At 43.8% G+C, this 17,905-nt stretch overlaps 1 protein-coding gene across 12 annotated transcripts in view; it reads left to right on the forward strand.

The window, feature by feature from the left end:
- ARVCF (ARVCF delta catenin family member) overlaps positions 1 to 17,905 on the forward strand; it is a 615,179-nt gene that overhangs the window by 318,878 nt on the left and 278,396 nt on the right. The window contains exon 1 of one of the 12 annotated variants that reach the window (XM_081174759.1): positions 14,202 to 14,250. The exons of the other annotated variants lie outside the window; for them this stretch is intronic. The gene's annotated coding sequence lies outside the window, so the exon portion shown is untranslated. Of the gene's footprint in view, positions 1 to 14,201; positions 14,251 to 17,905 lie in introns of those variants that run through there. 12 annotated transcript variants of the gene reach the window in all.

Here is a 17,905-nt window from a genome sequence, read left to right on the forward strand (position 1 = left end):
ATACTACAAGGATACTACAAGATGCCATGATAGCAGTCTAGCAAAACAACAACAACCAAACTTATGGTCACGTAAAGTATACTCAATAAACACACGAGACATAACCGGCTGTGTTCTTAGATAAATAAGGTATACTATTCATAGTATTAAACTGTAAATTCCAATGGAAGTAACTCATAAAGTTCAACAAACGAACAAAGTAGAAGACCCAGTGGATCAGATCATTCTTTAGTCAGAACGATCTGTAGACCGTGGAACTCTCTCCCACAGGAGCCAGTGGTGGTCACGAACACTGCTTCTCACAACAGATCCTTATTTGAACACTGAAAGGATTAGTTCTCTGTGGGTTGCAGTGCTTTGAAAAGTAATTATAGTTCGGGTGTTGCAAGGGGTTGAACTTCATGACTTTTCCAACTCTCTCTTTCTCTCTCTCTCTATATATGTATATGGCTTCAGCAGCCATCTGGCTACCACCTTCTGAAATTCCTTTGTTATAATTTTGATCTTGTATATTCTGTATTCCCTCAGCAGCCCTGCAAAACCTGAGTGCAAGCTTCCGGTCGTGAGTGAGGGCTGCCTCAGCGGCCTTCCCATGGCTCCATAATCTCTTTATGAACAATGATTTGATTATCTCCCAACTTCCTTATTACATCAACCCTTTTGCAGATAACCCATGAATATCCTTACTATGAACACAGCATTTTTAATAAAAGGGGTGGGAAAGCAGTAAATATTCATCAGACTGGCCTTTTTGTCACCTAAATATTTCTGCGAAGAACAGGTTTCTGTGGGTGTATGAAAACACTCGTTGATAAATCCAACCTTTTGCCAAGTTTTAAACAAACTTAGATCTCTGTATTGTTATATTTTTTTAAAAAAAAAACCTGTAATATATTATGTCAGTCCATTGACTCATTTAGTTCAGTATGACCAGTGATTGGGGGGTGGGGTGGAGAATGGGGCTTGAAACTGGTCCTTGGAGATGGATCACAGTGCTGAGCCAGATTTGTATTCAAGGTAGGGATGAGGTGGGGGAGGGAATTGGGTTCATTTCCCACTATTATGTAGATGTACCTAGTTGCCAGGGATGCGGGTGGCGCTGTGGGTTAAACCACACAGAGCCTAGGACTTGCCGATCAAAAGGTTGGCGGTTCGAATCCCCGCGATGGGGTGAGCTCCCGTTGTTTGGTCCCTGCTCCTGCCAACCTAGCAGTTCGAAAGCACGTCAAAGTGCAAGTAGATAAATAGGTAAGAAGGTAAACGACGTTTCCGTGCGCTGCTCTGGTTCGCCATAAGCGGCTTAGTCCCATGGCTACATGACCCAGAAGCTGAACGCCGGCTCCCTCGGCCAGTAAAGCGAGATGAGCGCCGCAACCCCAGAGCTGGCCATGACTGGACCTAATAGTCAGGGGCCCCTTTACCTTTACCTTACCTAGTTGCCATTTGCCAGAAGAATATGTTTTCAGAAATGCAGCAATCTTCCAAAATTCACCCTCTGCTGAATTTTGCAACACAGTTTTCCAGCCAAGTATTGTGTGCAGAAATGCATGCATCAGGGTAAAGTGTGCATAAAACACATATATTTGTATGAAAATAGAAATAGATCTGTCAGGAATAAGCATGGACCAATGGTATCAAATAGTATGGGAAACAGCCCTACTAGAAAAATTAACCAATAAACTGAAACTGACACGGGGACAAACAGAAGAAGACACCTTTACCCCGGTATGGCTCCCCTTTATCACATACACAGCCCAACAAGACAATGACAATAATCCACCAACAGCATACAAATCAATATGGCTAACCTGATCTGAAACACCCACCCACACACAAAAACAAAGATCACCACAGCCAATCACAAGCAAACAATCACACCCTAGGCCAACCCCAACCTCTCTCACCACCAAAGGAACACAAGTGAACAGCACAAGCAACGCTGACACCAAACCCTACATACATTAAGCATAATAGAAACATCGCCACCCTCCCCCCTCATCTTCCCCCCTCCCCCCTCCCCCCTCCCCCCCAATGTTTCAATAAATGAAACTGATTTATAAAAATGTTACATGGAAAAAATTACACATACTTCTGTAAAACAAGAAAATCTTTAATAAAAAATAAAAATATCCGTATGAAAATAACATACAAAAATGCAACGCTTTTTTTTGGGGGGGGTGTATATTAGCCCATGCAGAAATGTACATGTTGGATGAAATTCACAGTAAAATTGCTTATGAATTTTCACAAGGACTTTTTCCAAGCAAAATTTGCCAACAGGGGTGGGAATGCGGAGAACATGGGGAACATGTGATTTCCAGCAACTACTGACCATAGAGGCAGAACGTGGCCATCACTGCTAGTAGCCACAATTTGTCCATCTCTACACACATGCAATGGTTGTATTTGCTGGGGGAGAAGTATTGCCTCCCAGAAACTGAATTCAGTGACACGAGTACAGGTGAATGACAATTCCCTGACAATTCCTGCCCTTGCTGGGAGGCTCAGGGCACTTAGAAAAGGATAGTGTTTTTGAGGGGTCCTCCCTAAAAGTTGGGTATAAAATAAAATCTTACATCACATTCACTGCATACATTTAAAGCACTATGATACCACTGTGTGTGTGTGTGTGTGTGTGTGTGTGTGTGTGTGTGTGTGTAGTGTGGTGTAGTGGTTAAGAGCGGTAGACTCGTAATCTGGGGAACCGGGTTCGCTTCCCCGCTCCTCCACATGCAGCTGCTGGGTGACCTTGGGCTAGTCCCACTTCTCTGAAGTCTCTCAGCCTCACTCGCCTCACAAGAGTGTTTGTTGTGGGCGAGGAAGGGAAAGGAGATTGTTAGCCGGTTTGAGACTCCTTAGGGTAGTGATAAAGCGGGATATCAAATCCAAACTCTTCCTTCTTCTACTACTTTAAATAGTCATGGATTCCCCCTAAGGATTCTGGGAGCTGTGATTTGTTTCGGGTGCTAAGAGTTATTATGAGGCCCCTATTCCCCTGTTTACATTCCTACAATTCCCAGAGTTCCCTGGGAAAGACGGATTGACAGTTAAAACATTATGAGAATTGCAGCTCAGGTAGTGGAGGAAATCGTGGTCTCCTAAGAACTTTAAGCACCCTTAATGAATGACAACTCCCAGAATTATTTGGCTGCTTGAAGTCATATCATACTGCTTCTGTTTTTCATAATTCCTTAATAAAAAGACCATGTGATTGTGTTTCTTTTGGGGGATGGGTGGACTTTGGAAGAATGAATCACCTCTATTCTGTGTTGATTGGTTTGTGTGTTATCAAGACCTGGCTGTTTCCTTTCGAGTTGATAATATTCCACAATGCTGACATTCAGCCAAAGAAATACATTATCTGAGACTTGCTTATCACCTTCTCTCCCCCCGCACCACACACCCTGCTTATTTTATTGCTGCCTCATTTTATACAGCAGCACTGTAAATCAGTCTTTGCAAAGAAAAGGCTTCTGTATCTCACAAAATTGTGTAGGGTCCAGAATATTGGTGGAAGAGAGAGAATTGGACTGAATGGGGAAGATAATATTTCTCCTTAACGTGTGCTAGCTTTTCAATAACCCGGCGAGGTAAACCGGACAGAGAACAATTGGCTCAATGTTATAAAGACCACAGCGTGGTCAGAGGCACTAGAACTGCTTGCAGGTGCAACTGAATGAAGATTATCACTAGCTATGAGACTGTGATATGCACAGTTTCATAGCTAGTGCCTGTAAATGAAATTTTGGGAAGAGGTCTGTTTTGCATGAGAGCACAGCACAAGAAGGAAATTGTTGAATCTTTTGTGGTAGATCTTGCAACACACCACTATGCATGTTGGCAAAGTAAATTAAGCTTACTCCCTAGTAAGGATGTTGGAGTATACTGATGGAAATGGAAACAGGAGCAGAAATGGCTGGTATTCACTTATTTGTCCCATGTTGAGTGGATATCAATCCAGTGATTACAATTTGAAATCCCTGTTGTTGTTGTTGTTGTTGTTGTTGTTGTTGTTGTTGTTGTTGTTGTTGTTGTTGTTGTTGTTGTTGTTTTCAGTCCGCAAATGGTAAGTAAGTGATAGATCATCCTCTCTGGTTTGCATTGCATCTCCTTTGTTTCGAAATGAATGGTGTGGAATAAATACATAAAGATCTGCCACATTGTGGAATAACATAGTTTTCGTTGGAAATTGATCTGCAGCAGAACAGAAACAGCACGGCATGGGTCAAAATGGAAACTGATGTCTCTCTACATCTCTGCTCCCGAGTAAGAGTGCATAGAATTGCAGCTAAACAGTGCTACTTAGCCGTAAGCCCTCTACTGTCCAGAGGCTCACGCCCTACAAAGTCTGTTGAGGATTGCAGCCTTAAGGCTATTAAAACAGATATGCAGTTTTATAAGACTCACAGGCGCACTTATCAGGAATCAAACTATAATTAGCTGTCAGGGATTCAGAAGTTAAAATATACGGAATATTTCAATTTGAATGGCACAGGAAACAGTTGGAACAAATCTGCAAAAAGATACACAAATGATTATCTATGTTGAGGAAGCACAACAAAGATTGAGGCACTACCTTTTGGCAGACCTGCCATATGTGTAACTCAACTTTGCAAAAGTTTGCAAGGCTGACTCCAGAAAGAAACAATCTGCATGGTGCAAAAAAACCTAAAAACTAAAAGCAAACAAACTGGAAAAGTCTATGGCACCAGAGCAGGAGCCTTTTTCTTGAAAGTCTGTAAGCGGCATCAGTAGCTAGAGCAGGGTCAACCCATGGGGTGGGGAGAGACGACCTCCAGATGTTGTGGACTACAACTCCCATCACCCCTAGCCACTGACCACACTGTCTGGGACTGATGGGAGTTGCAGTCCACAACATCTGGAGAGTACCTCATTGGCTACCCCAATCTAGAGGCTGGAAAATTGCTCTAAACTTAAATGGAACTATGTTAAGATCTGCACGTGTGGCTGGATTTTAGCTATCATAGGATGGTGCACATTTGGGCAAGGAAATAAGTATGCAGCTGAGTGCCACATTTTGGAGGAAGAATGCAAAGAAGAAATGCAGATATTTTCTACATGCTCTCCTGCTACCCACAACAAAATATTTTAGAAGAGCTATACTTCCTATGGCTTCGAGACATAATTAGGATTTATTTATTTTTGCTTAATGCTGTCTAATGTCATCACAGTGATTTTGCAAATTTAAATATAGTAGATGTTTTCTGGGTGCACTTCAAAAGAGATCACATAAGCATATGGAAAAAAAAGCTTGTCTTGGGTTAGAAGCTTCCCCCCTCCCTTTCTTCTGAAAAATTCAACACTCTTGCCAGGTAGCTTGGTGGGTAGTTATTTGCAAGCAACATTGCATCTCAACCCATACTGTGAATCTTTTTAAATGTGTTCCTGTGCAGGAATGTAAGAGAAATCTCAGATGCAAAGTCAAAACTTAACAAAACCTTCCTGGACTAGAGGTCGATTTTCACAGCCATCCAAGTGCCTTAGCATATATCCAAGGAACTCACTTACCATGTGCCTCCTTGTCTGTAAAGGAAATAAAATAATACAGTTTGGCAGAAAGGAAAGTCTTTTGTGGTCTGCCCTTTTCATTTGTGGTCATTCCCCCCCCCCCCCAGGAAAGGCTATTTGCCATACCCTTGAGGACCAGTACACTGTATCAGTATGATCTAATGTCTTCCAAGATGCCAGGATTCTTTGGCAGAAAACAGTATTATACCAGGAATGTTGTTGTTGTTTAGTCATGTCCGACTCTTCGTGACCCCATGGACCAGAGCACGCCAGGCACTCCTGTCTTCCACTGCCTCCCGCAGTTTGGTCAAACTCATGCTGGTAGCTTCGAGAACACTGTCCAACCATCTCGTCCTCTGTCGTCCCCTTCTCCTTGTGCCCTCCATCTTTCCCAACATCAGGGTCTTTTCCAGGGAGTCTTCTCTTCTCATGAGGTGGCCAAAGTCTTGGAGCCTCAGCTTCAGGATCTGTCCTTCCAGTGAGCACTCAGGGCTGATGTTCTTCAGAATGGATAGGTTTGATCTTCTTGCAGTCCATGGGACTCTCAAGAGTCTCCTCCAGCACCATAATTCAAAAGCATCAATTCTTCGGCGATCAGCCTTCTTTATGGTCCAGCTCTCACTTCCATACATCACTACTGGGAAAACCATAGCTTTAACTATTCGGACCTTTGTTGGCAAGGTGATGTCTCTTCTTTTTAAGATGCTGTCTTTTGTGGCAATGACAAACCTAGACAGAACCAGGAATGTTAAGATGGCATAATACAGTGTTAAATGTAAGGTGCAGAGACATATCTGAGGAGCCTGATTGCATCCACTTCTTGCCCTTAACAGTGTGATCTTATCACAGCCCCCACCTCGTTGGTCTCCTGCATTTATGATACATCCCACGAAGCCAAGGTAGTTATCGTGTGTTTTACGATGTGATCTTGTCTCAGTGTTCTTTCCTGCTCAAATTTTCATCCATCAATTGCAAGTCCAAACACCAGCCAATGGCACAGTAATGTTGAGGTTGTGTGTGAAGTGGAGCTTCTAGGCATTTATTTTATTTTATTTTATAAAAGAATTGTACCTTGTTTTCAAGGTACAACATTTTCCCCAGCAGGTTATTTCTGGAGGGGGGGGGACCATTTGAAATCGCTCTGGAAGTGCTCAACATATCCATCATCTCCCTTCTCTGCTTCCTCCCCCAAACGGGGAGCGTGTGGCTAAAAAGAGGCGTGCAGATGGCGCAGATGAAGAAAATAAGAGGTGACATTTGACAGTCCTCCTCTCTTTATTGTAAGATTAAAAGGAGGCAGAAGGCAATACAGTTTCTATTATTTATTAAGTGTCAGGAATGACCTTCACATCTGGAGTTGCAACATCCCTGGCGCAGAATCTCATTATTTTAATAGCCATCAACATTATTTACTGTGTTTCAGCACCTTGCTAAAACAGGAGGGTGATGTCTTACATCTGTGTTGGTTGTCTCGTAACTGAAGACACCACAGTGCCTTTAGTAGGCAGTGACAGAAGTGGAATTATTTCCTTCTCCTCTCCCCCCCCCCACCCCCAGCCAAGCCAGTTTTGTTGTATTCAGAAGAGTTTGGGTTCTGACATCTTCAAATTACTCTCCTGGCTTTTAAAAAATGTGCGTATTCCATTTGGCTGTTATCCACCATGCAAACTGCAGAATTTGACACTGCTAACAATTTCCTCTTTCATAAGAATCCCATTCCTTGTAACTGGATTAAATGCATTTTTTAAAAAAGGGACGTCTTTGTTTCAGATGGAGAAATAGGTTAGGTAACGTTATCTCTACCTCTCCTCAGCAATTCAGCGCCTCCCCTCCCCTCCCCACCATTCCATATTTCTTATGTAGTGGGGAAAGACTTTGTGAAGTGTTGCAGAAGAAGCATCGGTAGAAAATTTAAGGCATCCAGATTTCTGCGGCTGCTTCATTTTTGTGTGTGGAAGGCGCTTGGAGCAACTGTTGGAGCTGCAGCAGCAACTGGCAACTTAAGGGTTAATTCCATTGTCCGGTGCTGATGTTGTTGCTCGAGAGCAAAACAGGCAAGACTCCAACCTGTCTTTTTCAGGCTTCATTATCTGTACAAACTATTTACAATGTAGAGCATCGCAAGTCCATGTCTGCTCAGTCGCTAGCAGAATCTGGGAGTGGGCGGTCCTTATACCTTCCCCAGCATAACAGTCGTGTGACCCCCCCCATCCTTCTCCTCCCCTTTCTGCGTGCAAACCTACTGCACAAAGTGGGCATTGGCAAAGGGGGACTTCCCTCCGCTTTGCTCAGGCTTGGTGTTGAGGCTCTCCCTAGCATCTTCTGATCCCTGCGCCCCTTCCCCACTGGAGGCGGGGCTTCCCTCCTCGCCAGAGGAAGAACTGCTTCGCAAGATCTTCGGAGGCTCCCTGTAACACAACTGCCCTTCCACCTCTTGCCTCTGAGCTGATGGCAGTTCCCTGACATCTGTTGTCACTGTTTATGGGGTGTTAGGAGAGGGGGGTACCTTTGGTGGGAGATGCATCATGCTCCTCCTGGGGTAGTTTGTCCTTGTTTGGTCCTCACCCTGCACTCAGCTCTCATCTGTGGCTCCTGGAAACTGTCAGCATGTGACAGCAGCCACACTTTAGGAACAGCTTTGGCTGGCTGGGCTTAACCAGGTGAGGGTAACCGGCGCATCTCAAACCTTCAGTGAGTTAGGGACTTCCCTGCCATGCAAAGACAGGCTCCAGCAGATTGAGTAGATAAGATCAATAGCAGGTCCAACAGTCAAGAAGGCGGTTTCTGCATGTTCTGTAGAAGGAAGCGAGGGGCAGACAGGGCTCGCCAACCTGGTAAGGTAGCCCGCCTTGAAGGAAAACTCTGATCCTAAACCTCCACCACCTTTGGGAAGGAAAAAAGGCTACACTAAACCAGACTGGAGTCCCTGGCAATTGTTTTGTACCTTGCCTCCTTCCTCCCGCAGCCAAGCTGGTGGCAGACATATTGCTCTGCTTTCCTTTGGACCACATCAGTGAGGCCGAGAAGATGGACTTGGCATATAAACACTGCCCAAGCTTATGCCCCAGGGAGGTCACTTGAGTGCTGCAGCAATTTGACTTCACCCCTGGAGGCATACTCCATTGTCTCTCGAGACAGATGGATGCCGACAAATTAAAGTCAGCAATCCAGGGACGTGGCGGAGGTATTACTTGGCAACCAGCCATTGGCTGAGACAGGAAGTGCTCTGATTGGCTGTGCTGCTGTGAGGGAGTTTTCTGGTGAATGTTAAGTTGGACCTAAGCCTGCCCCTCTCTGTTTTTTTATCCTCAAACTATACATTTTTTGGGAGGTTCAGTTTCCTCTGTAAAATGCCATCAAGATTTCTTTTGTCTCTAGACTCCTGTGTTATGTAAGTGACTTTGCTAACACCAACAACCGCAGTGTAGTCATAGCAGAGTCACTTATTCCAGGTGATACAGGGCAAGGATGAAGTGCAAACTCTTGGCTCCTATGTTTGTGTAACCCCATGTACACATTCTGTAGATCTGTAGTCATATCCCATTTCTTTTTATCTTAAAAACTGATAAACCACTTTTCAGATGCACATTTATGAATCTCAGAGTGGTTCATGATACACATAAAACATTCAGATCCATAAATAACAATAGTTTAAATGTCCTGATGGGACAGGCAGCCCTGTATCAGGAAGTTTTTAATGCTTGGTGTTTTATTATGTTTTTATATATGCTCTTAGCCGCCCAGAGTGACTGGGGAAACCCAGCCAGATGGGTGGGGTATAAATAATAAAAATATTTTTATAATTATATACTTTCAGCAACTACAGCAGCCAGAACTACAATAAAAAGGAATCAGTTCAATAGTCAGGAAGTACCAGAGTAACTCCAGAGGTCTCTAACTGTCTGCAAAATAACCCCATCATCACTGATTGCCTTATTGTTTTACCCCTTATGTATTTGCCGCCTTGTGCTCCTTTGGGAGGAAGGTGGGGAGATAATTTTAATTAATAAACACACTTATTTCATCTGCATAGTCTAATCTGAGTTTGGGCCTGGTAGTTGTCAGGAGCGAGCCAGCAGTAAATCACACAGTGGTTGACGTTAACTCTTTATTAGAAAACAGGATCTGCAAAGGAGTGCTAAGCCTACTGATCACATAAACTCTTATTCGGTAGAGACAATTGCGAAGACTGAAAGTCCCTGCCTTCCCACAGCTGCCTAAGGTTTTCTCCAAGCAATCTGAGACTGCTCCTGCCACTTCATGCCTTTTCTGGTTCTGGGAGAACATCAGGGAGGGGAGCTTGTCACAGCAGGCAGGGGAGACACCCGGGACTCTGCACCAGCCCAACTCATCTCTGTCTCTTGGCCTTCCTCATCCCACTATCCTGTTTCAGCTTCTGCCTCTGAGTCTGGAATGCTCTCTGTCACAGACTCTCCCTCCTCACTAAGCCCTGTTATCTCTTTAGCTTCTGGCACCTCATCTTCCCAGACTTCTCCCTCTGACTACTCACTGTTGTCCCACCACCAAACTCCAGGCTCTAAGTCTTCTTCCCTTGGGGGTTCCCTAGTTGGTTCCTCCTACCATTCCCCTGCGTCCAACCAGTCTGTGACAGTAGTTGTGAATCATTTCACCTTTAATCAGGAGGGTGGACTAGGCAATCTCTGGTTCTTTCTATATCTTTCATTTTCTGCTACTCCGAAGAACTGACTGCTTTACAAATCTTGTCCTGAGCCACTTCAAAGGTGCTGTTAAATGCCTTTGATCTGCCAGGTTGGGATTGGAGGATCCTAATCTCCCTAAGAAACATGGTATTACTTATATTTTTCTTTTCTCCTGTGACTTCGCATTTTCTCCCTTGCTTGTTTAATATAGCCGAATTAAAAAAAAAGGGGGAAGGGAAACCATCTTCGGTTAAAAGCCAAAAAAAGCCAAAGACCCAAAGAAAACTCTCCTTCAGTCTTTGCTCCCCGCCCCCCATCAGTCTGTACCAGAAGCTGAGCAAATTCCAAATTAACCCCCCTCCTCCAAGATCCTGGCTGGTGTCCAAAACCTTTCCAGAAAAGGAAACATTGATAAAATCAGCATCTGCCTTGTACAACAAGATAGCTGAAGAAAGGCTTGTGCCTTTGGTGGTTTGGCTGTTTGAGTCTGTGTATAATCCATGTTGTATTTTGAACTGCGGGTGCCTATCCACAATTACAGCTCTCTCGCTGCTCAAGAAACCTGGCCAAAGTACATTGTGCCGTGATCGTTTTTGTTGGTTGCTTTTGCACAGTAAAGGATTCCTGCAAATGAAAAAAGTCTTTAACTTCTCTCTCTCCTTCCTGTTTTGATAAGAAAATAATATAACAAGAGTCGAGTTCCTTCTTTACAAGGATGAGAGCCAAGACTTTTTGTTGTTGATTTAAGGAAAAGGACTCGGCGTTAGGTTTGCAGTGGGAATAAACAGCATATAATTTGAGATCTGAACCGACTCCCTTGCTAAGATGTATTTTGGGACACGTGGAATAATAAAACTCGCCTCTTGTTCTATATTTGAACTTCATTGGTATCCAAGGTTTTTGTTTCATCTCCAGGCCAAGTCCAGCTCTTTGGGGGCCTTTAGTCAGCTTGGCTGGGGTGGGGGTGATGGATTGACATATTTTGGGGGGTAGGGCTAAGTAGAGGAACAGCCTGGTGTAAGGAGGCAGTCATTTCCATCCTGTCCTGTGTTCATGGCAATCAAAGCTGTTTCTGTTCTACTACAGTTCAGCTTCTGCTAAAACCTACCATGCTCTATCCTCTACAGCCAGAATAGATGTGATTTACTACAGAAAAATCAGCAAGGCATTTCAATGGAAGGGAAATATTAAGAAAATAATGTTATTACAGTGGTGCCTCGCAAGACGAAAAGAATCCGTTCTGTGATTCTCTTCGTCTAGCGGTTTTTTCGTCTTGTGAAGCAAGCCCATTGACGGATTAGCGGATTAGCGCTATTAGTGGCTTTTAGCGGCTTATCGGCTTATCGGATCAGCTGATAAGTGGCTTAGTGGCTTAGAAAAAGGTGGGGAAAGGGGGGAAAAACCCGCAGGAACTCGCAAGACATTTTCGTCTTGCGAAGCAAGCCCATAGGAGATTAGTTTTGCGAAGCACCTCCAAAACGGAAAACTCTTTCGTCTAGTGAGTTTTCCGTCTTGCGAGGCATTCGTCTTGCGGGGCACCACTGTATTTATGTAACATTCATGGACACAAACATATTATCCAATACTGCTCAAATTCACTTGCATATTTGCACTTGGGCATGCTAGAATGTATTTTGTTAGACTGGTAAAGTTGTGATTCCTTCATTGTCGGGATTGGCCCTTCCAACTCTACAACTTGATGATTCTATGAGAAACCTTACTTTGCTCCTGAGAATTAGCCTGATGAAGCCAAGTGACTAATACACATTGCAACAATGCAGCATGTACTTGGAACTGGTCATTTGAATTGAGACCATTATGCATACGATATACCAATGGCAGAGGAACAAACAGGCTCTGACCAATACTAATGGAGGGCATTTGGTTACAGGATTGGTGTGGGGCTCTTTCTGCATTTCTTGATTGCTGAGCACCAGACCTCATGGCCAAGTGCCAGATCAGACAAAAAACCTATCAGCCTCACCCGATCAGAAGGCTCTCTAGATCAGCATGCTTTTCCCCCATAGAGGCTGACCATTGTGGCCATCTTTTCTTATATGTGAGTTTGAGTTAGTTAATTCAGATAAACTGCGTACCATAAAGGGTACCTTTGCACCAATTAAACTGTAAGAGAAGCAGTTGTGCACCAGAGGATTAATGGCGATCTCAGAATGAAGAAATACAGTAGTAGTAATGTTTGTGGCTGGCTGGGATCCTGAACAGGATCCTACCTTTTGTTGCAGATTTCGGTTGTCTCTCTAAATGCATTGCTCTTACGTCTGAACTGTGAGCTTTCCAGAGGCATGTGGTTTCTTAAAAACAATTCACTGAAGTGGTTGGATGGAAAGGTCTGTATAGTTAAAGCTATGGTTTTCCCAGTAGTGATGTATGGAAGTGAGAGCTGGACCATAAAGAAGGCTGATCGCCGAAGAATTGATGCTTTTGAATTATGGTGCTGGAGGAGACTCTTGAGAGCCCAATGGACTGCAAGAAGATCAAACCTATCCATTCTTAAGGAAATCGGCTGTGAGTGCCCACTTGAAGGACAGATCCTGAAGCTGAGGCTCCAATACTTTGGCTACCTTATGAGAAGAGAAGACTCCCTGGAAAAGACCCTGATGTTGGGAAAGATGGAGGGCACAAGGAGAAGGGGATGACAGAGGACAAGATGGTTGGACAGTGTTCTCGAAGCTACCAGCATGAGTTTGACCAAACTGTGGGAGGCAGTGGAGGACAGGAGTGCCTGGCGTGCTCTGGTCCAGGGGGTCACGAAGAGTCGGACACGACTGAATGACTTGTTGTTGTTGTTTAGTCGTTTAGTCGTGTCCGACTCTTCGTGACCCCATGGACCAGAGCACGCCAGGCACTTCTGTCTTCGACTGAACGACTAAACAACAACAACAACATGCAGATTCCAATCGCCGTCTCTCATCCCACCCCAGCTTTTTTTTACTCCTCTGAAAAAGCACTGGTCTGAGCTGCATGTGAACAATTTCTGTGCAGTAAATCCACAGCCTGTGTTTGGGCTTCCAGAAGCATTAGTTGAATTGTTTGAATCAAGGGCACAGTGGAGACTGTTCCATTCAGCGCCCATGTGTTCATCCTGATAGCCCTTTGTTCCAAGAGTTGGAGGGCTGCAAATTTTTGCTGATGAAAGTGCAAAAACAGCTGGGGTTTTTTGGTGTGTTTTTTTAGCAGCTCTCTAAGATCAAGCTACTGTTTGTAGACCTCGGCAGGCAATTGGAATGCATCCTCTGTTCACTGGCTTTGCACAATGCAAGCTTGTGACCTCTGCCTCTGGATGCTGGGGATCTGAAAGCGTTGACGTAGAAGACGTGGGCCTGTGCAAAAGTTTAATTATGTTGAGTGGATGTGGATGGCAGAACTGACCGAATGCTTCTCTGGAAATGCTTCCAGACATTTATCACAGAAGATGTGGCATCCTAAATTGAGTTGTTCCAGATGGTCGCCATGTATTGTAAGCAGGGAGCAGGGAGCTATGGGACAAAAAACAAAAACAAAAACACCCTGGTGTGCCAATTCTAGACCTTCACCATCCATGACCTACCAAATTGGTTGTGTTTAGGGCAACGTGCTTCCCAGTTTGTGTCTTCAAAAGTGTAACCACTGCATTTATTTAATGGGAGCCCTTCTGAGATCGTATTGCAATCTCCCCCAATCCGGTTGCTATGCAGAAACCCGGTTCAGCAAACTGGTTAAAGTCTTTAGTATGCATAGAACAAGTTGTACATACCCTGAACAAGGGTCATTATTTTTTTTAAATTGTTTCGGAAGGGCATAACATCCACTTCATACTGTCCTGGCCCTCGGTGCCAGATCAAGAACTTGTTTTCCCAGTCCAGTTTCTGCCAAAGGCTTTAATGCATAAATCAGATTGGAACGTAGCCAAGGCATGGGTAACAAGGTGCAGCTGGTACAAAAGGTATGCATGGCTATGTGGAAGCTAAGATATTGATCCAACACGCCCCGTACACTTTCCTTTTGAAGAGTGGGGCAGACACAGCCTTAGTGCAGTAAGCAGCCTGAGTTCTGGGACCAGGTAAGCATACAGGTGCTCCTTTGAGGTGGTTGGGTTTGTGAGGTCCGTTTGCTCCTGCGCTGGTGTCTCCATGTCCTTGGAGATGGGGGTGGTGTTGACATTGACTGGCATCTGATTTAGTCGCCTCTCCAAAAGAGAGAGGCTTTTCACTGATACAGCACAGCTCCACAGCAGGAGGTGGCTAAAGGTAAAGGGACCCCTGGCCATTAGGTCCAGTCGCGAATGACTCTGGGGTTGCGGTGCTCATCTCGCTTTATTGGCCTAGGGAGCCGGCGTACAACTTCCGGGTCATGTGGCCAGCATGACTAAGCTGCTTCTGGTGAACCAGAGCAGCGCACGGAAACACCGTTTACCTTCCCGCCAGAGCGGTACCTATTTATCTACTTGGACTTTGACGTGCTTTCGAACTGCTAGGTTGGCAGGAGCAGGAACCAAGCAGCAGGAACTCACCCTGTCGCAGGGATTCGAACCACCAACCTTTTGATCGGCAAGCCCTAGGCTCTGTGGTTTAGACCACAGCGCCACCCGCATCCCTCCCAAGGGCATACAACTCCCCAAGTTCCTCCCATTCCTCCTCAGGATTTGGACATCCCTTCCAAGAGAGCTCCGTGGGGTTTATGGCACGCACAGAGAGATTTCTGCATTCTGGGAGGTGCAAGCTATCTTGGTGATGTTCAATATTTTCCCAACACAGAGATACCCTTGTAATGTTGTTGCTTTTCTTAATTTTCATAGTGGAATATAGACAATTACCAGCTGAGATATCTGTGTAAGGTTGGTTGGTCTAATTGATTTTCCCCCACTCAGAGGCATCCATGCACACTATAGGTATTTGGTGCTCCGAATGTTGCATTAATGGGCATTTAATGTACATTGCAGCCGGGAGACTGACATTTAGGAATCAGGGAGGTAAAATACAGTTATCTCATTGTACTGTTGCCAAATCGCTCTTGAGGGAGAAACACAAAACTGTGTTATAAAAAAAGCTTCTTGAAAATACAGTGGTACCTCAGGTTACATACGCTTCAGGTTACATACGCTTCAGGTTACAGACTCTGCTAACCCAGAAATAGTGCTTCAGGTTAAGAACGTTGCTTCAGGATGAGAACAGAAATCGGGCTCCGGTGTCGCGGCAGCAGCAGGAGGCCCCATAGGCTGGAGTGGTGCTTCAGGTTAAGAACAGTTTCAGGTTAAGTACGGACCTCCAGAACGAATTAAGTACTTAACCTGAGGTACCACTGTACTTGATTGTGCCTGTCCCTTGATAGTAGTCTGGGGTCTCTCATTCTCTCTTTTTTTGGGGTGAGGCTACACACAGAGGTGTTGGAGAATTCTGACGGAATAAAATATGGCAATAGAAACTGCTGGTGTTCACGTATTTATCCCATGTCCAGAATGGAAATCAATCCAGTGAATAAGAACAGTATTTGTGGTGGTTCCTTTCAGTCTGCAGATTATATGTTATTGATTTCATCCCGCTATTTGCCTTGTGTTTCCTTTGCATTGAAATAAACGGGTTTAGTAAAAACCATAATGACAATGCACTTTACATAAGAATTGTGTGATTTATTTAACATCTAATTTCACGACAGAGGACAGTGAGAAAAATAGTGTTGTTTTTGGCACAATCTGAACTGCAGCAGAACAGAAACGGTGCTGTGTGCGACGAATACAAGGCGGAATAGGAGATGCGAAACATAACATTATGGTGCCACATAGTTTAGTGAAAGCTAGCTTGGTCATAGACTGCTTTTTAAAGAGATATTATCCATCCTATTCTTTTACACAAATAGAACCGAGAAAGCAGGTCCTTTCCCCCTCTTTATATCCCTTTGGTTGCTTGTTATGTATGTCTTACTCCAGATAGCAACTAGTTAAAAGTTTTCTTGAGATGATGTACAGAAGTGAGAAACTGAAATCTCAAGGCAAAAGCTTCTTCTCTTCCTCCTTCTTTTCTGCCTGGAGACAGAATCTTGAGGTCACTGTTTATTGGCCACGGTCATCAAAGTCTGCTTGGCCGGCTATAAATATGGGACGCTGAGGCAGAACAAGCTGTTCCATTAGTTAGTAGGCAATGACCTGCCACCGTCCAAATTAGGGGAATAATTCTATCTTTAGAGAGCTCAACTAGATGAGGTGGCTTCCCACCAATTACTTCACAGCCTTAGAACGTCCGATGTTGTGGTTTATTCATTTATCTCTGAGTATTCTAAGCACTGTTCTTATTCATGATTGTGTGCTATTAAAAGTTCTCTTTTTTATAAAGATTCTTTATTACAATTTGCAAAGAACATAAACACAACAAAAAACGACATAAACAGATCATAGACACTGACTAACAATATCTCATTTGACATTACATACCCTTTAACTTCCAATTCACCTCATGGTGCTTTTTATACCTTATTAGTCTATACACACTTCATTTTTATTATTCTTTTCAGGTAATTATCGGGGGGGGGGGATTACTTTATAATTTCCTTAAACTTCAAGATTCAATCCAAAGATGTCAGGAGATTTGTGCTATTACAGTACTTTTTAAGATATTCTTTGAACATTGTCCAATCTTTACTAAATTTCTGGTTAGAATTTCCTCTTATTCTCCCAGTCATCCTTGCAAGTTCTGAATATTCTATCATCTTTGCTCGCCAATCAGTTTTGTGGGGATTACATCACCTTTTCAGTTTTTTGCTATTAAAATCCTCGCTGCTGTGGTTGCATATATGAAGAGGGTTCTGTGATATTTTTTTTGTATATCAATGGACATAATGCCTAACAAAAAGGGTTCAGGTTTTTTTTAACAAATGAGAATTTAAAGATATTTTTGAGTCCATTGTATATTATATTCCAAAATTCTCTTATCTTTGCACAGTCCCACCACATGTGCATAAAGGTACCAACCCCTTTTTTTGCATCTAAAGCAGACATCAGAGCTTTCCTTGTACATCTTGGCCAGTTTGGCTGGGGTCAGATACCAGCTATTAAAAGTTCTCTTAAGGGCGTATTCAATGTTCTCCATCCTAATGCACAAAGGGTCTTGCGCTAAAGGATGGGTGAGTTTCAGTGTCGTGCAACTGAGGAATCCAGCACTACAGTTGTACAGGCGGAAATGTCTTGCACATCAGATTGCTCAATATGTTGTGGAACAAAATTAACAGAGGCTGCTTATGCATTCTCTTGCACAACAATGTCCCACTGGCACAAAACAGTTCATCAGGAGAACCATTATGCTGCTAAGTGACTTTAACTTAGAGTCACATTCGCTACTACCCTCAATCTGTAGCGACGGCAGATACACTGTTGAATCTTACCTGTTATGATAGGAGGTACATGCTACCGTGCATAAAAGCAATAATCTGTTTGTGACCCCATTTTAAGATTCAGGCTTATGAGGTAATGTCTCAATCTGGCTCAGATCTCCAATCCTTGAAAGGGGGGCTTGCGGGAGATTGTCACCACAGTATTGTACCTTTCCCCCTGTTAACCTTAGATGGCAATCCACACATATTATAAGCTGCCCAGCTCCCTGCTGGAAAGAACTAATACCCTTGGATTTCTGGCACTTTGAAGTGGGAGGTTAAATATTTACCCAATTTGGTTATTTCAAGCAGGGCATTAAATGAAATCCAGGCTTGGGGAGTAGCAAGCCTTGCAT

This window comes from Podarcis bocagei, assembly GCF_964188305.1.
Source record: "Podarcis bocagei genome assembly, chromosome: 16".
NCBI lineage: Eukaryota > Metazoa > Chordata > Lepidosauria > Squamata > Lacertidae > Podarcis > Podarcis bocagei.